Source organism: Schistocerca americana, chromosome 8, assembly GCF_021461395.2.
Source record: "Schistocerca americana isolate TAMUIC-IGC-003095 chromosome 8, iqSchAmer2.1, whole genome shotgun sequence".
NCBI classification, from domain to species: Eukaryota; Metazoa; Arthropoda; class Insecta; order Orthoptera; family Acrididae; genus Schistocerca; species Schistocerca americana.
Window position 1 is genome coordinate 481,583,832 of NC_060126.1, and position 24,971 is coordinate 481,608,802.

The following is a 24,971-nucleotide window of genomic DNA, read 5'->3' on the forward strand; positions in this document are numbered from 1 at the left end:
ATCACATTGGGGAACTTTTAACACTTAGCTCTGGGCAGGGGCATGTAGCGCAAGTGCAACTCAAGTTTAGAAGAATAGTTGGCCAAGCACTGGATAGACACAATGCTGTACCAAGGTGATCCCAGGTCTAAAATTTTTTTATCTTGTCTTCACGATTCCTATGTGAGCAATACATAGAGTCCTGAAGTCATCATTTAAAGCTGGTTCTTGAAACTTTGTTAACAGACATTCTTGGGATAGTTTACGTCTATTCAAGAGTCTTCCACTTCAGGTCCTTCAGTATCTCTGTGACACTCTCCCACAGGTCAAACAAACCTGTGATCATTCATGCTGCCCTTCTTTGTACACTCCTGGAAATTGAAATAAGAACACCATGAATTCATCGTCCCAGGAAGGGGAAACTTTATTGACACATTCCTGGGGTCAGATACATCACATGATCACACTGACAGAACCACAGGCACATAGACACAGGCAACAGAGCATGCACAATGTCGGCACTAGTACAGTGTATATCCACCTTTCGCAGCAATGCAGGCTGCTATTCTCCCATGGAGACGATCATAGAGATGCTGGATGTAGTCCTGTGGAACGGCTTGCCATGCCATTTCCACCTGGCGCCTCAGTTGGACCAGCGTTCGTGCTGGACGTGCAGACCGCGTGAGACGACGCTTCATCCAGTCCCAAACATGCTCAATGGGGGACAGATCCGGAGATCTTGCTGGCCAGGGTAGTTGACTTACACCTTCTAGAGCACGTTGGGTGGCACGAGATACATGCGGACGTGCATTGTCCTGTTGGAACAGCAAGTTCCCTTGCCGGTCTAGGAATGGTAGAACGATGGGTTCGATGACGGTTTGCACTATTCAGTGTCCCCTCGACGATCACCAGTGGTGTACGGCCAGTGTAGGAGATCGCTCCCCACACCATGATGCCGGGTGTTGGCCCTGTGTGCCTCGCTCGTATGCAGTCCTGATTGTGGCGCTCACCTGCACGGCGCCAAACACGCATACGACCATCATTGGCACCAAGGCAGAAGCGACTCTCATCGCTGAAGACGACACGTCTCCATTCGTCCCTCCATCACGCCTGTCGCGACACCACTGGAGGCGGGCTGCACGATGTTGGGGCGTGAGCGGAAGACGGCCTAACGGTGTGCGGGACCGTAGCCCAGCTTCATGGAGACGGTTGCGAATGGTCCTCGCCGATACCCCAGGAGCAACAGTGTCCCTAATTTGCTGGGAAGTGGCGGTGCGGTCCCCTACGGCACTGCGTAGGATCCTACGGTCTTGGCGTGCATCCGTGCGTCGCTGCGGTCCGGTCCCAGGTCGATGGGCACGTGCACCTTCCGCCGACCACTGGCGACAACATCGATGTACTGTGGAGACCTCACGCCCCACGTGTTGAGCAATTCGGCGGTACGTCCACCCGGCCTCCCGCATGCCCACTATACGCCCTCGCTCAAAGTCCGTCAACTGCACATACGGTTCACGTCCACGCTGTCGCGGCATGCTACCAGTGTTAAAGACTGCGATGGAGCTCCGTATGCCACGGCAAACTGGCTGACACTGACGGCGGAGGTGCACAAATGCTGCGCAGCTAGCGCCATTCGACGGCCAACACCGCGGTTCCTGGTGAGTCCGCTGTGCCGTGCGTGTGATCATTGCTTGTACAGCCCTCTAGCAGTGTCCGGAGCAAGTATGGTGGGTCTGACACACCGGTGTCAATGTGTTCTTTTTTCCATTTCCAGGAGTGTACATGTCAAATACACCCTCTTAGTCCTATTTGGCATGGGTCCCACACACTTTAGCAATATTCTAGAACCAGTCGCACAAGGGATTTGTCAACAGTCTCCTTTGTAGTCTGATTGCACTTCCCCCGTATTCTACCAATAACCCGAAGTCTATATTTGTTTCACACATAACTGAACCTATGATATCATTCCATTTCATATCCCTACAAAGTGTGACACTCAGGTATTTGTATGAGTTGGGCAATTCCAACAGTGACTCATTGATAGTATACTCATAGAATACTAGGCTACATTTTTTCGTTTGGTGAACACACAATTTTACATTTTTGAACATTTAAAGCAATTGCGAGCCCTTGCACCACTTTGATATCAAGATCTGGCTGAATATTTATACAGCTTCTTTCAAACAGCACTTCATCATAGATAAATGCAGCATCTGCAAAAGGTCTGAAGTTCCTGTTAATATGTCTGCAAGGTCATTAATACACAACATGAACAGCAAGGGTCCCAACACATATCACAAGAGGTACACCTTTTGGTTCTTTTACATCTGATGATGACTCTCGATCCAAGATAACATGCTGTGTCCCCCCTAGCAAAAAGTTCTCAATTCAGTCTCAAATTTCACTTGATACACCACATGATCGTACTTCTGGAAATAAGTGTACGTATTGCACTGACAATGAATCAAATGTTTTCCGGATTTCGAGAAATACTGTATCTATCTGGGTGCCTTGTGGGGACTTAGAACCACTGGTTGTTACCCCCAATAATATCGCTGCCCTACCACAGCAAGAACAACTGTAACATTATACAGGGTGTCCCAGCTATCTTGTCCACCCAAAATACCTCTGGAACATAACAGCTATTGGAAAACGACTTTCACCGGTATCAATGTAGGGCTGGGGCCCATGAATGTACATATTTGGAAACATTCTAAAACGAAATCATATGTGTTTTTTAACACAAACTTATGTTTTTTTAAATGGACCTCCTATATTTTTTCTTCAGCAATCCATAGCATGACAAAGCACATACACAATGGCGTTGATTGCATCGCAATATTCCCATTACATCCCGAGATATTGAGACGCGAAGTTGACGCTTGAAACACCCGACATGCGCTGCTAGCGCACGTCCTGAGGCTCAGGCGTCAACCCCATGCTGCCCGTAATCGCAGCAGACCGTATTATTCGTTTCGGACCTCTTGATAAGTATGGAGGTGTGATTACACATGTCAATCACATCGCGATTACGGGCAGCATGGGGTTCACGCCTGAGCCTCAGCACATATCCGAAAGAACAGATACCTTCAGTGACCATGCAGCTCGTTACAATGAAATTACTATGAAATGAATACCCCTAGCTGCATACAGGCGTTGATATAAGTCAACGGAGACAGTTGAAAATGTATGATGGGCAGGGGCACTATGAATATAGTGCAGGACAATAAGTTGCGAATGTGGGTCTCACGGGAGGCCAGCCAGAGTTAATATCTGCAGTCGCACTACCCTGTGTGTCCTCAGTGGCTCAGATGGATAGAGCGTCTGCCATGTAAGCAGCAGATCCCGGGTTCGAGTCCCAGTTGGGGCACACATTTTCAACTGTCCCCGTTGACTTATACCAACGCCTTTATACAGCTAAGGGTGTTCATTTCATAGTAACTGAAACTTTGCCAGATCAGTTCTTTGTAGTACGCGCTCTATGCTACACTTATTGTGTGTACGCTGTGAGAATAAAAGCATTGATAGTAAGTGACGGAAGTGCGAGTGATTATTTATCATCGTAATTACCACACCCGACCCCACCACCTACAGCCTTAATCCAAAGCTTTCAGTTCGTCATGTGAGAGTTACGTTTCACATGATCGATGTTTCCTGAATCCATACTGGTTGGCATTGAGGTCATTCTGTTCAAGATACCTCATTACGTTTGAGCTCAGAATATGTTTAAGATTCTACAACAAATCGATGTCAGTATATAATGAATTTATGCGGTAATGAATGTCAATGTATAATGAAGAACAGCTTTCTTTGCTCCTCATACATTATGAATAGAGCCTCAGTTATTAATTGGAAGTTAGAGAAAAAGCGTTACAATTAAAATCTGAAAAATATCACATTCTTTCTTTGCATTTTCTTGCTTTGAGCGAAGTAAACTCAATGATTACCTTATATCATCAAAGTCGAGCTTAGCGACTATATAATATTATATCGGCAAGATAGTTGCTTTCAACCCCGCTCGATCTTAAGCTGCTTGTCATTTTCAGTTTGTTGGACCACTTTCTGTAAGCGCTGCATTTACTGACATTGTCATAAAAATAGCCTCAAAGCTGTTTCGGTGTCTGGAAAAGCATCCTTTAACCCATACTTTTTAAAAGAACTCCAAAATATTTAAATTTCGTTAACCAACTCCCCTTTCCTATTTCATTAGAGGGACTGGATTATATGCAAAATAAAAACCTTAAAATATGCATGAAAAATGCCTGAAAAGTGTCGAAAATCAAGTAATAAAATAACATGGTAGTTACTGCGTGCATTATATCTCAAAGTCGAACCTGTGTATATCAATTACGAGGAAGAGCGCCAGCCACGTGAAAAATCGGTACATTTAGAACGCTGATATCATTTACTGAATACTTTGTAGTAGAGGTTAGGAAGGGGGCCTTTCTGGGATTACTTTCTAAAAATTTGCAAAATGGGGACGCATCCTATGTTCCAAGAATTGTTCCTTCGTTGCTACCGTTGTCGGTAACAAGGGCATGCGATGCGATTGAGTCGCAGCGAAACAATCGATATGTACAGGAGTAACTTCAAGATATACCGCACGCAGAGGGGGTGCTAAAAAACAGCTTTAACTTTTCATTAATACTATTGGTCCAAACCATCATTTACAATTCCAAAACATTTTTATAAGCAGGACCGTTCTACATCAACTGTGGTAACTGGGCAGTATTTGAATTTGGGTGCTATGTTGGCACTTACTGTTTCTGGTAATAGTTCACCCGTCTCATTAATAAAGCTGTCGATTTGGCACAAGGGTTTAAAGTCTGGGTTAATGTTTAAAACGTTTTCAAACTTTTCTTTAAGTTTTCTTAGGAATACCTCCGCCAATGAGGAGTTCACTAGAATAATTTTATTCATTAACTGAATAGATTCATTCAGCGCCAAACCTTGAGTTTCAAGCTTTTTAATACTTGCACGTATACGGTTGAAATGAGTGCTAATCACAGCAAGGTCTTTCTGAATACCGGAAACATTAAATACTTCCTTGCAGTGGCAAACCGCCAAAGCCTCTGCGCTATCTAAGTCGTTTACTACCCCTCTAATGGCCTCGAAATGTTCATTGTAAAACAACACAGCTTCGACCCACGTATCCCAACGAGTTATTACTGGTTCGGGAGGTAAAAGCACATTTGGTAGTTTTTCTTTGTAGGTCTTGATGCGAGCAGGAGCCTTAGAAACACTTGATTTGTGGATGAAATCAGTTTATTTACATTCACACAAGTGGAACGTACTTCTTCAGCAATGCGATGTACTCCATGAGCAAAGCAGGTCACATGAATCAAATTGGGTTAAAATACTCGGAGGGCTTTTCCTGCTTTCATCGTAATAAGGAGCAGCATCTGAAATAAAAACAAACACCCTTTCATCTGCAGAAGATTCTGGAAATATTTTTCTAAGAACCCCGTTCACAAATCTGGTGATCGTAGAATGATTTACTTTTTCAAGTTATTTGAAGGTCGCTAAATAGGAATAAGAAGTTTCTTCTTTTAAAGCACCAACAATTAAGCCTTAACTCACGAGGTGTGGTCTCTCAGACCGCGCGAAAATTTTCGAACTCGCTCTCCAAGGCCAGTTGTGGTGGACTGCCTGCTTCTTTACTCCTCCTCAGAGCCTACGATATTATGTTGTTGGTTGCGTTATCGCCTTCTGTGTTTATTGTTGACAAGTGTTATTGATAGGTGTTGGAGTCTCCTAAACTGCGCCTAGTGAAGTACGTACCTGTTTTCTTCAGTACGGTATCATATTGTTCAAACTGTGTTCACACGATTATGTCAGTTCTAAATTTCCCGAGTGTGATGAAATAGTTAGTCGGTCTATGGAGGAAGTTGTCAGTGATACAGATCAATAAGTAAACGAAAAAGAAGAAAATTTTACATTAGCCAGAGCTCACAGTTCTGCTATCGAACAAGGGGATCAGTATCTTTCTTCAGTGAAATACTTAAAAGTGTCTGTTAAAATCGAATGCCTTCTGAAATCTAGTTCCCACCAATCCATGTGAATTTGACAGTTTCTTTTTGTAGCTATCGGGAGGAATCTTTATGCACAAATTTAAACCCTGGAATTTAGTTCTATATGGATATTTATTTGCCACAGAGATTGTATAATTTTTCAGAATGTAAAATTCAGCATTCTAACAGTCCATTTATGTGTACTATTTAAAATAACCACACAAAATTATGTGCTTTTGTGTGATAAATGGTAAAATGCTGCAGGCTTTGATTAGTGCAATAAAATAAACTAGAAGCATTTAAATAAGACTTAAAGAATTGTGAAAATAAATGTTATATAGCATAGATTAAAAGTTTCATATGGTGTTTGCCTTAAATCTCGGTTTAAACATAGGGGTCCAAGAGACCCCACCTCATGGTATACGTTACAAAAAAGTCACGTAGCGAGTTAAGGGTTAAATTTGCAATGTAACGGCCAGTGAGATCCAGATAATGCTGTCCTTGGGTTCATTGTTTATTTCTTCCAGAACATTTACGAAAATTGTTAGTATGTAATATTCATCTGGTATATTTTGATTTAAGCAATATTTGCGCAGGATGCCTTTGAGGATAGGGTTTGTAAGTTTATGAAGAGGAATATTGCTTGCAATGAATGCTTCACCTAGATCTATGTTAAACCGACTTCTTTGGTTACCTTTGGTCAAATCCCTGCTACTGCAACTAGCTGCTACCAGAAGTTGTTGTCGAGATCCTTTCTTCTGCATTCCTGCGATACAATTCCATCATATGTAAATGTTTCAGGATGGTCAGCTACCCACGAAAGGACGTTTCTTTTTTCGGGCGACTTGGCGCACAACACGCTACACACTACACGTCGTAAACACGTTCAAGTATGTACATGTAAATAGAAAGCTAAACAGAAACAATGAACGTGCGCCTAAAAGCTTGCGTTGTTTAATTTAATTGTTGCCGACGCGTACGGTATGACAGAGGAGGGGATTAACCTGCTCCTCTTCTGTAATGATTTCCCTAGGCAGTTGGCCTCTCGGTTAGCGATTGCAAGCAGTTCTAGGTCGCAGTCAATCTGTGTGACATCTAAACTAGATCGAGCTAGAGACCGCCCGTTTAAATTTTTAAAATATTGTAAATATAGAGCGAAAATATGCATAGCCACTAGTTTTTAGTTGAAATATGCAATAACCGGCGAAAAAGAGCCAAATATGTATATGCAACATGTGTGCGGTTGATTTTTGTGCCAAATATAGCCCTGTTGTATGCGGCACAAAAATCAGCTGCACTTTATTGAAGAAAAGATAGTTTTTCATTCGTGTAGAACAACAACAAAGGATGTAATACATAAGTAAGTTGCAAAGGCGCCCACGCTCGGGAGCAAGACTTCTCCCCTCCCTCCCCCCCCCCCCCCCCCGCCCTTGCTTTCAGGTAAAGGAAATAACATAATGTAGTCAGGTGCTGTTCTTTCAAGAAAATGTACGAGTCGGTATTACGTAGGTTTTTAACTAGGTCGTAACTGTAACTTTTTTATGGCTACTTACAAGTCCAGAATCTTAAAAATACCGTCCTCCATACTAGGTAGATCCAGTCCCCCCTTCCTACAAACTATCGTATGGGTGCCCATGGTAAGGCCAAGGTACATAGACTAGAGGGTAAGGAGTACTTCCAGTGATCTTAACATCAGATGACTGGGCACTGTAGTCGACGAGCAGTGGCAAAGCCTACCTTTGTTTTCATTATAGTTCAACTTAGATGTAGTATATAGTCGTCTGCAGGCACAAAGACTAACAACTTCTGTAATATTAGTAATTATCCACAGACGGATTATTCTTGATTTCTTTTACATTTACACAGCAAATCGTACCAACCGAAATTTGGGAGCAGCATACGTACAGGTTGGAGAGGCAAATAAATTACGTATCTCCTCTACATTTCTTTTTTCACGTCGCATCCATCGCTCGTCCAAAGTTAGCAGAAATCGGCAAAAATCGGAAGTCTTCGGCAAATTACATATTAGTTTCAACATACCCTCGCAGAAGTTGGAGATTCTACGATACTGTAACGAAGTAGCAGTAAGAACACCATTGTTAACCACGGGAGAGCTTTGTGGACGAACAGCCGTAGGAACCAAGCGCGGTGTTGCCACATAAGCCATATTAGCGAATGACACCGCTTCTGTAATAGTCTTTCCCTTAATGCGCTACTTATATAGACGAAATGACACAGTGCATACGATACTGTGCCATCAGCGTGCGTTTACAGTCAAAGGCCGAGGGAAAGGCATTCTCTTAGGCAGAAGGCAGGTACCCAACGTCTAGCAGAAAGAACGTACCTCTCCCGGATAAATCTTATTCAGTTTTTCTCTTTTTTTTCTGGTCAGTTTTGCGTCCCCCCTGTGCCTTTGCCACTGGTGGGTGGATTGGGGGGGAGGGGGGGGGGCTACCTCGCCATCTCCTCAATACAGCCCTGAATGAATAGATGTGCACCAAAGGGAACAGATCAGTTAGTGATGGGACGGACCTGCATGGTACAGAGTCTCTCTGGAGAAGCCTAAAGAAACATCGACTGCTACGCTGTAGCTGTAAGAAAAAAGCATAGGAGTTTGGACAGACGCTAAACAAAAAGCGTTTGTCTGTTAAAAGGCCAATGCATGAAGCATTCAACGAGTACCGCAGTAGCCTATCAACATGGATTCTGCGAACATCGGTCATGTGAAACCCAAGTAGCACTTTCTTCACATGACACCCTAAAAGCCTTGTATAAAGGCAATCAAATGGATGTACTGTTGCTTAACTTTCGAAAAGTACTTGAGTCAATAGAACACCAGGTCTTATTAACGCAAGTGCTGACATTTGGGACAGTAGAGGACATGTGGGACAGCAAAGGAAATTTGGTAGGGAGGACGCATCAACGCATCGACGGATGTAAAAGTAACTGTAGGTGTGCGCCTGGGAAGTCTGTTGGGACTCTTGCTGCCGATGTTGTATATTAATGACCTGACATACAATACTGACCTCAGACATTTCGCATTCGATGTTATCAACAATGAAGTACTACCCGGAAAAAATTGTACAAATATCCAATAAGATGTGAATAAAATTTTCAAGTTGTACAGAAGTGACTATTTACTTTAAATGTAAAGAAATATAAAATTGTCCACTGCACGAAACGCAGAAACACAGCAGACGTTTACGTACTTCGTGTTAAAGGTGCCATTGCTTTCGCAAAGGAAGACGTGTAGTTTTAACGTCACAAGAAGCTCCTGGTATGTGGTTGGAGATCACATCTCTAATTTATGTTTATCAGGTTCTCCTAACTTAAGTAAAGCGAACATGCTTCCACACCCTCTAGCGATACAGTTTATTTCTCTGCAACAAGCATGAAAAGCAGTTTGTAAGAAAAAAATGGTTCAAATGGCTCTGAGCACTATGGGACTTAACATCTTAGGTCATCAGTCGCCAAGAACTTAGAACTACTTAAACCTAACTAACCTAAGGACATCACACACATCCATGCCCGAGGCAGGATTCGAACCTGCGACTGTAGCGCTCGCGCGGTTCCAGACTGAAGCGCCTAGAACCGCTCAGCCACTTCGGCCGGCAGTTCGTAAGATGTGACCATTACTGCGACACGTTACTCAGTAACAAGCTTAACGAGTATGTTTCATTCAATGTGTACGAACTTGTTTACTTTTCATATTTTACAGTAACTCTTTGCGGTGTGCCTTTTCTGCTCTGCAGTTCTGATGATGGCTCTTTAGCAGCTGAACACGGTCAGCCTTGTTGTTAGCTTCTGCGATCAAGACAATTTGAATAAAATCACTGAAAACAATGCTTGAACGGACGTTAATGACATACTGAGTACATATGAGGGATGGAAACACCACAAACACAGCACATTACCACGCCTAACGCGGCGTAGGAAAACCGTTGGCATTCAAAACAGCTTCTAGTCATCTCGAAATGCGTAAATAGAGGTCGTGTACGTTTTCCCAGGGAATATTACACTATTCTTCCTGCAAAATAGTGGCAAGTTCACGTAACGATGAACGAGTTGTATGAAGATTACGCACACTTCTGTCCAAAGTAGACCACGAAGGCTCAATAAATATTGGGATCTGGTGTGTGGGGTGGCCAGGGAAGTTGAGACAATTCATCCTAACACTCACAAAAGCAATCTGGACGATGTGAGCTGTGTGAACAGGGCCCTATCGCCCTGGAACACACACCGTCTCTAATGACCTCAATGTCGACGGAACGTTAAACACTAATCTCCTCCTCCTCATACTCATTAGGAAACTAACATTCTACCTTGAGATGGTGCTGATCAGCCAAAATGGTCACATAATTCTTTTCAGTAGTGCGACCTTGCGAAGTAACGATAGGTCCCATCGAATACCACGATATGGCTGGCTAAATCGTCACAGAACCCCCGCCGTGTTTCACTCTTGGGACGTAAACTCGACCAGAAGTTGGGGACAGTCTAAGACAAGACACAGCCCACCAAATGGCTTTCTTCCATAGCTCCGTAGTCCAGGTCTTATGGCTTCGGCACCACGTTTCCCTGTTACGGACATTTGCATCCCAGACGAGTGGTTTTGCGCTTGCAGCACGTCCTCTTAAATTTCGCTCGACTCGCTGCGGCTCACTTCGTTACCGTCGCTCGCCTACGCCACTAGCCGCAAGATGCGGTTGGACGCAAGGGAAGCAGGCTTTTCAGTCGCGCTGGAGCTACTTGTCGATGCGATGGGGAGCAACCGTGGCCGCCGACGACAGCCGAAGCGCGTATACAGCGGAAACAGAAGAACGTGCAGCGCTACAAAAGTGCCAGCAAATGGGGATCACTGCGAGTGTTTGCAAGAACGCCGTCGCCTGCTTGAAGTGCGCGGCAGCGCACGGCACTCGTTGCACCAAGTCACGTGGGGTGGCTAGCAGATGCGCCAACTGCGGCGGCTCACACGCCGCAAACTCGCGTAGCTGCGGCTATCTCAAAGGCTAGGCGCAAATTGAGACGCGTATAGCACGTGTGACGTGACACGACACTACAGCGCGACACGCACGTGCCGCACGAGTCGCGCGGGTCCAGCGCATATTGCGACGCGTACACATACTTCGCACGCGCCGACTGTTGACGCTCTGCGCTGACAGAACCGAAGTGCGCGCAACCTATTATCTTTCTCAAACGATTTTACACAAACTATTTGATTTTTGCCTTACTTGTAGCGTTATATGTCAGCTTCGTGGCGAAGTGCCCATCATCTCGCTAGTGACCATTCTTATTGTGATGTGCACATTTTAGTAAGACACTACGCAAAACTCAAAAGTTTGCAACGAAAATTAGGGGTAGCTATAATTTTGCGTTTGATGCGTATTACACCATATGTTACTGCGTATGAAATTTAGCTAACATGTTGAATTTTTGTTTAGACTTGGGAGGAGATCTCTATCTGCCTCCGATCACGAGAAAATGGATCCTCTGTAGCTCGTTCACTTCCGATCTCACGCCCGCGAGATGAAATACTCGCAACATCTCTCATATCTCCTAAGCAGCTCGAGACATTGAAAAGAAAGTCTGGCGAATGATAGCATACAAGGAGGAAAGTGTTTTGCCAGTTCTTAAGTACACGGAACTTTCTTATCTATGGCGATATATCAGTACTTATACATCCCTTTTTCTTTATCTAATTTCAGTGACTAGAAACAAGAGCTTCTTAGTATGAAAATAAATATGAAATTTCTTCTTTCACGTTACTACAACCGACACTATGAGGTTTTTCTTAAGCTATTGAGCTCCGTGATTGTCAATTACTTGTTCAATGAGGCCGGCCGGAGTGGCCGAGCGGTTCTAGGCGCTACAGTCTGGAACTGCGCGACCACTACGGTCGCAGGTTCGAATCCTGTCTCGGGAATGGATGTGTGTGATGTCCTTAGGTTAGTTATGTTTAATTAGTTCTAAGTTCTAGGCGACTGATGACCTCAAAAGTTAAGTCGCATAGTGCTCAGAGCCAGCATCATATTCATTAAAATCGGGGATAAATAGACTTTATTTTGGAAGATTTAAAAAGGGTAAAGTAATACGAAACTTTAATAACTGCACAGTATTACTAAGAAGCAATATAATGAAAGGTAATAAAAAGCAAAGTAGCAAAGACCAAGCGGGACAGAAAGATATAGGGGCGCGTTTGTTTTTTAATACATATAAAAGAACATGTAACACATTATTGAGCTCTCTACCTTCAGTTATCGCGATCGGGCTAGTCGATGAAAAAGTGGTACGCGACTGCGAAATTCGTTAAGGAGATTATTTGAAGACTCTTCAAGCACGTTTAAAATACATTACGTGTAACGAAGTGATCAGAGACGTTTATTGTCGGGTGAAGTGAAAATGATTCCGACAACATAATTCGAACTTTGTGTTAGCTGGGAAAAATACTCTTGGGAAATTATTATGGTTGTGGAACCCACGAAAGTTGTGCGCAACGGAAAGCTATAGTTTACGTAATTCTGCGTTTTATAAAATTGTGAAACGCATGTGCGAGGAACATTAAGAGAATCTTATGCTTGGACGGTTGCGGGGGTAACTGATACAAACAACGCGCCAGTATAGAAATAGTTCGCTTATTAACTACCAGATATTAATTAACGGGGACCTAAAATACTAAGAACAGTGCATACACCGTTAAATTGAACCCTGCGTGTGAAAGACAATCACATCGAACATTTCGAGAGCGAAGAATAGACATTTAAGTGCCGAACTGAGAGCCTGGGTCGTATCGATATTTGGACATTATGTGACACGCGTTATCCAGCACACGATATCGACCATTCTAATACTGAAAAGAAGGATAGGATCATCACCTCCAATCCCGATTCATATTTCATATTTAGTTAGTGAAAAGAAAAGTGTTAACAAACAAACTACATTTCAATTTTATCCACGATTTTGGCTTCATTACGTAGTCTTGACTTCATGATAAACAATATGTGTGCAAGTTGTATGCAACGTATCGTCATAATATTTAGCCAACCAATATAGTGGGACACCAAAAATGTAAATGCATGAAATTGTTCTTACAGCGGATGTATGATGTGTGAGTGCGACGAACTATATTGAGAAACTGAACATCTATTACGTACTTGCCTGTTTATCTGCGAAAGTGGTCCTTGTCGGTACATCAGCATAGAGTTCGAACAGAATCGCTGGAACATTGCAAACCATTCAGATTAAACGAACATCTGAATACGCATAATACTGGTATCACCAGGATGTGTTCTTTCTCCTCACCCCCGTGGCAGTAATTGAATTAAAGAGTCAGCCGGGAACAACGTTTAAATCAATTGACGACCATTGAGCTAGCGTCACGAATTTTCAAACGTCCACTGCCATGTATGAAGGCGAGTGACACCACGAGTGTTAAACGTCGATCGAGGGGTGTCGTCGTGATCGTATTGAATGACACTGAGCGGTCACAGGAAGTAGCGCGATGACCATCTGACTGAGGGGCAATCGCTACCACCAGAGACTACAACGAAGGAACAACAGCTACGCCGCTTAGACTCCTGCTACACCGGACTCGATTTACAGTCCGTGACCTAGTGAGTGAGTGAGGCCCACCAATTTTCTGGGTACGACGCTTCATTCGTGTTTTTTTGGTGTTGTAAGACTTTGCTGTGACTTTTGCAGCTGATATCATCTTATTTTTCGTCACAGTCCTCTTCCGTAACCGTTTCCCACGATCAGTCGACACTCATTCTCGTCTAGTAAAGCCCATAACCGTGACGAACCTGGTTCCAGTCACGCAGCTGGGATGAGGTCCTTTTTACTCGTCTTCGCATAGGCCACAGCCCTATGACACATGGCTTCTGCGCGCACACACACACACACACACACACACACACACACACACACACACACACACACACTGTAATATTTCAGGGCTTAGTCAGCCATCATATTAGGCTCCAAGAAGCTGTTCCCTGAGCAGTGGAAATGCAAAAAGTATATAGATGACAAAATGTGGTGTGAGGTACATGTGACAGATTCCCGTGAGAAAGACCGCCTGCATAATGCTACTGCTCTGTGATTGGCTGCTGTGTTCGGGGCAAGGGCGCCAAAACGTTAAAGTATGGTTATTATTATTAGTTAAATTACTCAGTGGAATGACTTCACTTCTTAATATAAATATCTCTCAACAGCTGACTATCAATCAGTCATTTCTGAATTGTTGTTGTTGTGGTCTTCAGTTCGGAGACTGGTTTGATGCAGCTCTCCATGCTACTCTATCCTGTGCAAGCTTCTTCATCTCCCAGTACCTACTGCAACCTACATCCTTCTGAATCTGCTTAGTGTATTCATCTCTTGGTCTCCCTCTACGATTTTTACCCTCCATGCTGCCCTCCAATGCTAAATTTGTGATCCCTTGATGCCTCAAAACATGTCCTACCAACCGATCCCTTCTTCTAGTCGAGTTGTGCCACAATCTTCTCTTCTCCCCAATCCTATTCAATACCTCCTCATTAGTTACGTGATCTACCCACCTTATCTTCAGCATTCTTCTGTAGCACCACATTTCGAAAGCTTCTATTCTCTTCTTGTCCAAACTAGTTATCGTCCACGTTTCACTTCCATACATGGCTACACTCCATACAAATACTTTCAGAAACGACTTCCTGACACTTAAATCTATACTCGACGTTAACAAATTTCTCTTCTTCAGAAACGTTTTCCTTGCCATTGCCAGTCTACATTTTATATCCTCTCTACTTCGACCATCATCAGTTATTTTACTCCCTAAATAGCAAAACTCCTTTACTACTTTAAGTGTCTCATTTCCTAATCTAATTCCCTCAGCATCACCCGATTTAATTTGACTACATTCCATTATCCTCGTTTTGCTTTTGTTGATGTTCATCTTATATCCTCCTTTCAAGACACTGTCCATTCCGTTCAACTGCTCTTCCAAGTCCTTTGCTGTCTCTGACAGAATTACAATGTCATCGGCGAACCTCAAAGTTTTTACTTCTTCTCCATGAATTTTAATACCTACTCCGAATTTTTCTTTTGTTTCCTTTACTGCTTGCTCAATATACAGATTGAATAACATCGGGGAGAGGCTACAACCCTGTCTCACTCCTTTCCCAACCACTGGTTCCCTTTCATGCCCCTCGACTCTTATAACTGCCATCTGATTTCTGTACAAATTGTAAAGAGCCTTTCGCTCCCTGTATTTTATACCTGCCACCTTCAGAATTTGAAAGAGAGTATTCCAGTTAACATTGTCAAAAGCTTTCTCTAAGTCTACAAATGCTAGAAACGTAGGTTTGCCTTTTCTTAATCTTTCTTCTAAGATAAGTCGTAAGGTTAGTATTGCCTCACGTGTTCCAACATTTCTACGGAATCCAAACTGATCTTCCCCGAGGTCCGCTTCTACCAGTTTTTCCATTCGTCTGTAAAGAATTCGCGTTAGTATTTTGCAGCTGTGACTTATTAAACTGATAGTTCGGTAATTTTCACATCTGTCAACACCTGCTTTCTTTGGGATTAGAATTATTATATTCTTCTTGAAGTCTGAGGGTATTTCGCCTGTCTCATACATCTTGCTCACCAGATGGTAGAGTTTTGTCATGACTGGCTCTCCCAAGACCATCAGTAGTTCTAATGGAATGTTGTCTACTCCCGGGGCCTTGTTTCGACTCAGGTCTTTCAGTGCTCTGTCAAACTCTTCACGCAGTATCTTATCTCCCATTTCGTCTTCATCTTCCCATTTCTGAATTATTAAAAACAATTTAAATCAAAAAGAAAAGACTGACGAAATTGCAGACGAAGCAGTTCGGAAGCGTTCGGGTCACGCTTTTTCTGGTATAGCGCGCGAAGTGTTTCGGGCTGTTCGTTACTCTGGATTAGGCAGTCGAGAAGAACAGACATGTTGTCTGTCGTAGGATGTGTCTGCAATTTTTATTTAAGTTCCTGTTCGTCACACTGGATTAGGCAGTCGAGATGTACAGTCATGTTGTCTGTGGCAGGATGCGTTTGCCAGTATTCAGTATTAAAAGATTCACTCCGGTAGTCATGAGGCACAGACACGTGCCACAAATAGTGTAAAGATACATTTTCGTAAACACTGTGTTTGATCATGTACTTTCCTGTATCAGAATGTGTTGTACTAAGATCACGTAGCCGGCCGGGGTGGCCGAGCGGTTCTAGGCGCTACAGTTTGGAACCGCGCGACCGCTACGGTCGCAGGATCGAATCCTGCCTCGGGCATGGATGTGTGTGAAGTCCTTATGTTAGTTAGGTTTAAGTAGTTCTAAGTTCTAGGGGACTGATGACCTAGAAGTTAAGTCCCATAGTGCTCAGAGCAATTTGAACCATTTAAGATCATGTAGTCTTCTCGCGTGGCTGTATTGAAATACGCGAGTGGCATTCCAAAGAAGTGATACGTTATTTCAAAACAGAACCTCGCTAAAAGTCAGTTTCAGCCTCAAGATACAGAACCTACGACCTGCTTGCTGTTTTCTGCCCTGGGGACATCAACTTGAGGACAGCAGGTTAGTGAACTATAACAGAACCTTCGTATTCCACACAGTACAGTGGAAACAACTAGGCGCCTCACGTGTACTGCATGCACAGAACAAATGTGCTCAGTGACACGTCATCTGCAGTAATGCAGAGGTGGTAAAGGAGGATGATCGTTATTAACACCGACAATTAACTCATTTTTCCTTTCTTGCCGTAAAACACACACACACACACACACACATACACACACACACACACACACACACACACACACACACACACACACACACTTGTGATTTAGCAGTTGTCGCTTTTCCGCTTTCCCTGTATGCGGTGTAAACGATCGATACGGTGCCTCTTGAAACACCAGACGCTTTGGCTACCTTGGTGTCGGGAGCACCCTCAATTTTCCGACGTTCGAATTCACTTAACTCCGACATAATGCACTTACGACTACACACAATACTGTTCCTACCTCGACTGACACTTGCGACGCATTGAGGACATTCAACAGCTGCCGTTCGCGGTCAAATACAACAGCGCAACCTGCAGATATAGCTATCATCTGCATTTATGTTCAAACATGCTTTTGTCGCAATGTTTCCATATTCTGGTCGAACCTCTGTGTTTCTAATTACACTGACGTGACGAAAGTCACGGGATACCCGCTAATATAGCGTCGGATCTCCATTTGCCTGGCGTAGTGTAGCATCTCAACGTGGCATGGACTCAACTTGTGAAACTTTGTGGTAGATTAAAACTGTGTGCCAGACCGAGACTCGAACTCGGGACCTTTGCCTTTCGCGGGCAAGTGCTCAAGAAGTAAAGCTGTGAGGACTGGGCATGAGTCGTGCTTGGGTAGCTCAGTTGGTAGAGTACTTGCCCGCGAAAGGCAAAGGTCCCGAGCTCGAGTCTCGGTCCGGCACACAGTTTTAATCTGCCAGGAAGTTTCGTATCAGCGCACACTCCGCTGCAGAGTGAAAACCTCATTCTGGACTCAACTAGTCTTTGGAAGTCCCTTGCAGAAGTATTGAGCCGTCCTGCCTCTATAGCCGCCCAAAATTGCGAAAGTGTTTCCGCCGCAGGATTTTGTGCACGAACTGACCTGTCGATTATGTCCTATAAATGTTTGATGGGATTCACGTCGGGCGATCTGGGTGGCCAACTCATTCGTCCGAACTGTCCAGAATGATCTTCAAACCAATCGCGAACACATGTGGACTGGTGATATTGCACATTGTTATGCATAAAAATGCCATCATTGTTTGGTAACATGAAGTCTGTGGAAAATAGAAATGAGGATAAGGCATTGTGGGCCGGGAGTTCCCCGTTTTGGGAAGTTCGGCCGCCGAGGGCAAGTACTTATTGCATTGGCTGCCACATTGGGCGACTTGCGCGTCGGAGATGGGGATGAAATGATGATGAGGACAACACAACACCTAGACCCTGAACGGAGAAAATCTCCTGCCCTACCCGGGAATCGAACCCCGGGCCCCATAGCACAGAATTCCGCCGCGCAGACCACTAAGCTAATGGGGGCGGACATGAAGTCCGTGAACAGCTACAGATGGTGTCGAATGGTTCAGTTGGACCAAAGGACCCAGTCCATTCCATGTAAACACAGTCCATACCATTATGGAGCCACCACCAACTTCCACAATGCTTTGCTGACTACTTGGATCTGCGCCGCACACGAACCCTAACGTCTACTCTTACCAGCTGAAATCGGCACCGGCCTCGGAGGCCGAGCGGTTCTAGGCGCAGGTTCGAATCCTGCCTCGGGCATGGATGTGTGTGATATCCTTAGGTTAGTTAGGTTTAAGTAGTTCTAACTTCTAGGGGACTGATGACCTCAGAAGTTAAGTGCCATAGTGCTCAGAGCCATTTGAACCATTTTGAAATCGGCACTGATGTGACCAGGCCACGCTTTTCCAGTCGTCTAGCGCCAAACCAATATGGTCACGAGCCCAGAAGAGGCGCTTCTAGCGATGTCGAGGTTTCAGCAAAGGCACTCGTGTCGGTCGTCTGTTGCCAAAGCCCACCAACGCCAAATACCGCCGCAATGTCCTAACGGATACGTTCGTGACACGTCCCGCATTCGTTTCTGCGATTAGTTCACGCGGTGTTGCTTGTCTGCTAGCACTGACATCTCTACGCAGACGCCGCTGCTCTCGGTCGTTAAGTGACGCCCGTCGGCCACTGTGTTGTCCGTGGTGAGAGGTAGTGCCTGAAATTTGTGGATCTCGGAATACTGAATCCCCTTACGACCTCCGAAATGGAATGCCCTATGCGTCCAGTATCAACTAATCATTCCGCGTTCAAAGTCTATTAATTCCGTTGTGCAAACGTAGCCAAGTCGTAAACCTTTCGACGTACAAATCACAGCTCCGCCGATGCCCTACCCTTTCATACCTTGTGTACGCCATACTAGCGCCATCTGTATACAGGGTGGTCCATTGATCGTCACCGGGCCAAATATCTCACGGAATAAGCGTCAAACGAAAAAACTACAAAGAACGAAACTCGTCTAGCTTGAAGGGGGAAACCAGATGGCGCTATGGTTGGCCCGCTAGATGGCGCTGCCATAGGTCAAACGGATATCAACTGCGTTTTTTAAAATAGGAACCCCCATTTTTTATTACATATTCGAGTAGTAAGTAAGGAAATATGAATGTTTTAGTTGGACCACTATTTTCGCTTTGTGATAGATGGCGCTGTAATAGTCACAAACATATGGCTCACAATTTTAGACGAACAGTTGGTAACAGCTAGGTTTTTTAAAATTAAAATACAGAACATAGGTACGTTTGAACATTTTATTTCGGTTGTTCCAATGTGATACATGTACGTTTGTGAACTTACCATTTCTGAGAACGCATGCCATTACAGCATGATTACCTGTAAATACCACATTAATACAGTAAATGCTCAAAATGATGTCCGTCAACCTCAATGCATTTGGCAATACGTGTAACGACATCCCTCTCAACAGCGAGTAGTTAGCCTTCCGTTAAGTTCGCACATGCAGTGACAATGCGCTGACGCATGTTGTAAGGCGTTGTTGGTGGATCACCATAGCAAATATCCTTCAACTTTCCCCACAGAAAGAAATCCGGGGACGTCAGATCCGGTGAACGTGCGGGCCATGGTATGGTGCTTCGACGACCAATCCACCTGTCATGAAATATGCTCTTCAATACCGCTTCAACCGCACGCGAGCTGTGTGCCGGACATCCATCATGTTGGAAGGACATCGCCATTCTGTCATGCAGTGAAACATTTTGTAGTAACATCGGTAGAACATTACGTAGGAAATCAGCATACATTGCACCATTTAGATTGCCATCGATAAAATGGGGGCCAATTATCCTTGCTCCCATAATGCTGCACCATACATTAACCCGCCAAGGTCTCTGATGTTCCACTTGTTGCGGCCATCGTGGATTTTCCGTTGCCCAATAGTCCATATTATGCCGGTTTACGTTACCACTGTTGGTGAATGACGCTTCGTCGCTAAATATAACGCGTGCAAAAATTCTGTCATCATCCCGTAATTTCTCTTGTGCCCAGTGGCAGAACTGTACACGACGTTCAAAGCCGTCGCCATGCGATTCCTGGTGCATAGAAATATGGTACGGGTGGGATCGATGTTGATGTAGCATTCGCAACACCGACGTTTTTGAGATTCCCGATTCTCGCGCAGTTTTTCTGCTACTGATGTGCGGATTAGCCGCGACTGCAGCTAAAACACCTACTTGGGCATCATCATTTGTTGCAGGTCGTGGTTGACGTTTCACAGGTGGCTGAACACTTCCTGTTTCCTTAATAACGTAACTATCCGGCGGACGGTCCGGACACTTGGATGATGTCGTCCAGGATACCGAGCGGCACACACAGAATACGCCCGTTGGGCATTTTGATTAAAATAGCCACACATCAACACGATATAGACCTTTTCCGCAATTGGTAAACGGTCCATTTTAACACGGGTAATGTATCACGAAGCAAATACCGTCCGCACTGGCGGAATGTTACGCGATACCACGTACTTGTACGTTTTTGACTATTACAGAGCCATCAATCACAAAGCGAAAAAAGTGGCCCAACTAAAACATTCATATTTCTTTACGCACTACACGAATATGTAATAAAAATGGAGGTTCCTATTTTAAAAAACGCAGTTGATATCCATTTGACCTATGGCAGCGCCATCTAGCGGGCCAACCATAGCGTCATCTGGTTTCCCCCTTCAAGCTAGACGAGTTTCGTTCTTTGTAGTTTTTCGTTTGATGCTTATTTCGTGAGATATTTGGCCCGGTCATTATCAGTGGACCACCCTGTATGTCCATATCGCTATCCCATGAGTTTTGTCACCTCAGTACCTGCACAGTAAAGTGAAAGCATTTCACATTCTTTTATTATTGTACAGTTTGGTATGGGAGCAGGACGTCCTGGCTGCAAGTCAAAGAATTTTATAACCGCATTTAGAAAAGTGCTGACGAACGACAATTACACGGTGAGAGAGAGAGAGAGAGAGAGAGAGACGGCTAATCATGCAGAAATATAAGGGACACTGCGGAAGGGGAGGAGCGCCCCCACAGCAAGTAAACACAGAACACATTTCTCGCGGCTGTCAAAGGTTTTATTGAGCTCGGCGGTTGGGCGCATTAAATGGTCGCATGCAACGGCGCGCTCGAGCCGAAGCGAGCGGCGCGCTGCGTTTGCGGCGCGTACCGTCGTAAATCTCGGCAGAGGTTCACCGCCGGCCCGACCCCGTCTATTTATCCGGGGCGGGCGGCCGAGATTGCCTGTCCGCGTACGGCCGGATCATTAAATATTGAGGCGGGAAGCCAAGCCAGGCACGCGACTCGCTGTCTGGGCGCGCCGCGCTCCTCAACAGGTAAACGCCGCGCCGCGCTGGGAACAAGTGACTGCTGCTGCACTGGGGAAAGCAGCGTCATCGCGGGAAATTCCTCGTGCGCTACTCTGACGCCAAGCGTAGTGACGGGAACAACAGAATCACCCCGTTTACATGGGGCTCCCAAAACCGATTTCCCAACACTGCTTTAAAATCGTTTCTATAATCCGCTTCTGGTTACCGGTTTTCCAATCCCACAATCGATTTTCGCTCCCATGTAAACGCAACCGGTTTTGAAACGTACTTGGGCTGTCAGATTTCGCATTGTTTATGGACGGAGTGGTTTTTTGTACAGTGAAGGATAAGTAGACACCGATTACATCTCGTCTACATTACTGGCCATTAGAATTGCTACACCAAGAAGAAATGAAGAGGCTGGCTCTGAGCACTATGGGACTTAACATCTATGGTCATCAGTCCCCTAGAACTTAGAACTACTTAAACCTAACTAACCTAAGGACATCACACAACACCCAGTCATCACGAAGCAGAGAAAATCCCTGACTCCGCCGGGAATCGAACCCGGGAACCCGGGCGTGGGAAGCGAGAACGCTACCGCACGACCACGAGCTGCGGACAAGAAATGAAGATCATAAACGGGTATTCATTGGACAAATATATTATACTAGCACTGACATCTGATTACATTTTCACGCAATTTGGGTGCATAGATCCTGAGAAATCAGTACCCAGAACAACCACCTCTGGCCGTAGTAACGACCTCGATACGCCTGGCCATTGAGTTAAACAGACTTTGGATGGCGTGTACAGGTGCAGCTGCCCATGCAGCTTCAACACGATACCACAGTTCATCAAGAGTAGTGACTGGCGTATTGTGACGAGCCAGTTGCTCGGCCACCATTGACCAGAGGTTTTCAATTGGTGAGAGATCTGGAGAATGTGATGGCCAGGACAGCAGTCGAACATTTTCTGTATCCAGAAAGGCCTGTACAGGACCTGCAAAATGCGGTCGTGCATTATCCTGCTGAAATGTAGGGTTTCGCAGGGATCGAATGAAGGGTAGAGCCACGGGTCGTAACACATCTGAAATGTAACGTCCACTCTTCAAAGTGCCGTCAATGCGAACAAGAGGTGACCGAGACGCGTAACCAATGGCACCCCATACCATCACGTCGGCTGATACGCCAGTATGGCGATGGAGAATACACGCTTCCAATGTGCGTTCACCGCGATGTCGCCAAACACGGATGCGACCATAATGATGCTGTAAACAGGACCTGGATTTATCCGAAAAAATGACGTTTTGCCATTCGTGCACCCAGGTTCGTGGTTGAGTACACCATCGCAGGCGCTCCTGTCTGTGATGCAGCGTCAAGAGTAACCGCAGCCATGGTCTCCGAGCTGATAGTCCATGCTGCTGCAAACGTCGTCGAAATGTGCGTGCAGATGGTTGTTGACTTGAAAACGTCCCCATCTGTTGACTCAGGGATCGAGACGTGGCTGCACAATCCATTACAGCCGTGCGGATAAGATGCCTGTCATCTCGACTACTAGTGATACGAGGCCGTTGGGATCCAGCACGGCGTTCCGTGTTACCCTGCTGAACCCACCGATTCCATATTCTGCTAACAGTCATTGGATCTCGACCAACGCGAGCAGCAACGTCGCGATATGATAAACCGCAATCGTGATAGGCTACAATCCGACCTTTATCAAAGTTGGAAACGTGATGTTATGCATTTCTCCTCCTTACACGAGGCATCACAACACCGATTCACCAGGCACCGCCGGTCAACTGCTGTTTGTGTATGAGAAATCGGTTGGAAACTTTCCTCATGTCAGCACGTTGTAGGCGTCACCACCGGCGCCAACCTTGTGTGCATGCTCTGATAAGCTAATCATTTGCATATCACAGCATCTTGTTCCTGTCGGTTAAATTTCGCGTCTGTAGCACGTCATCTTCGTGGTTTAGCAATTTTAATTACCAGTAATGTAAGTTATGCTGACTAAACGGTAAACTGTAACAGTCGTTGTCCAGGCGCCATGTTAAGCTGGGCTAGCGAATCCGCTTCAGACTTTTAACAAAAAAAATGGTTCAAATGGCTCTGAGCACTATGGGACTTAACAGCTGAGGTCATCAGTCCCCTAGAACTTAGAACTACTTAAACCTAACTAATCTAAGGACATCACACACATCCATGCCCGAGGCAGGATTCGAACCTGCGACCGTTGCGGTCGCGCGGTTCCAGACTGTAGCGCCTAGAACCGCTCGGCCACTCCGACCGGCAGTGAGATAGGGCTTCAATAAATTTGTTTCAATGTAAATTTATAATGTAGCTCCAGTTATTAACCTTATACAACGAACCAAAAATGCATATTTAAGACGGAAGTGCAAAAAAATTCGTATTTAAGTAAATAAACACACGAATTTCATTTTTATGTTGTTGTTGTTGTTGTGGTCTTCAGTCCTGAGACTGGTTTGATGCAGCTCTCCATGCTACTCTATCCTGTGCAAGCTTTTTCATCTCCCAGTACTTACTGCAACCTACATCCTTCTGAATCTGCTTAGTGTATTCATCTCTTGGTCTCCCTCTACGATTTTTACCCTCCACGCTGCCCTCCAATACTAAATTGGTGATCCCTTGATGCCTCAGAACATGTCCTACCAACCGATCCCTTCTTCTGGTCAAGTTGTGCCACAAACTTCTCTTCTCCCCAATCCTATTCAATACTTCCTCAAAGAAAATAATCAGTTTTTTACAGTGTAATGTAATTGGGTAGATAAAAACTCTACTCATCAAGCGGCGGCAGGAAAAAACACATGTAAAAAAAGGCTCTACTTGTGCAAGGTTTCGGAGTAAGTGGCTTTCAACCCTTCTGCCGGAAGAAGAAGCCAACGGCTCCGAAAGCCTGCAGAAGTATTTTTTTATATTGTGTTCTTCTGCCATCGCTTGGTGAGTATATTTTTTATCTATCCAAGTACTTCATTTTTAGAAATATATTTTTTTTATTGACCTCTCTTTATTCACCTCTCAAAGGTTAACAACTCTAGTCACGATTGATGTCTAATCGAACACGCTGAAAAAATGGGTAAATGAAGTCCCTCAAACCCGGAGACTGATTGGAAACATTCATATAACCACTGTAACCGTCAGACTTTTGTCATCGGTTGCTTCACTTTAAGTAAAGCCACTCAGACCTGGAGAGTGAATGAAAACATTCCAAAAGCTGACATGACTGCATGGACTAGTTTCATTTGGTTGTTTCATTCGAATGAAAAAGCCGACTGAACAAAAAACAATCGACTAGTCAATCGATTGTTGAAACACGTCGGTTGTCCCATCACTGGTTAAGCAAGAGACAAACGCAAAGTTGGCGAGCAGATGCAAATCTCCGAGTTTTTCTTTTTTTTCTTTTTTTTTTCTTCACCAAGAAAAGTGCAGGGAGTTCAACGTAAAAGAGATATTTTAGGGGCAAACTTAAACATCGTATTATAAATTACAGCAGGTGTTGGAAATTTCCATACACTTCTATGCACTTGATACGTTTCACCATGTTCGTAGCTTCTCTTGTTA

At 44.6% G+C, this 24,971-nt stretch overlaps 1 protein-coding gene across 6 annotated transcripts in view; it reads right to left on the reverse strand.

Annotated features, from left to right (window-relative positions):
* LOC124544921 (myelin regulatory factor) overlaps positions 1 to 24,971 on the reverse strand; it is a 343,973-nt gene that overhangs the window by 116,228 nt on the left and 202,774 nt on the right. The gene's annotated exons all lie outside the window — the stretch shown is intronic.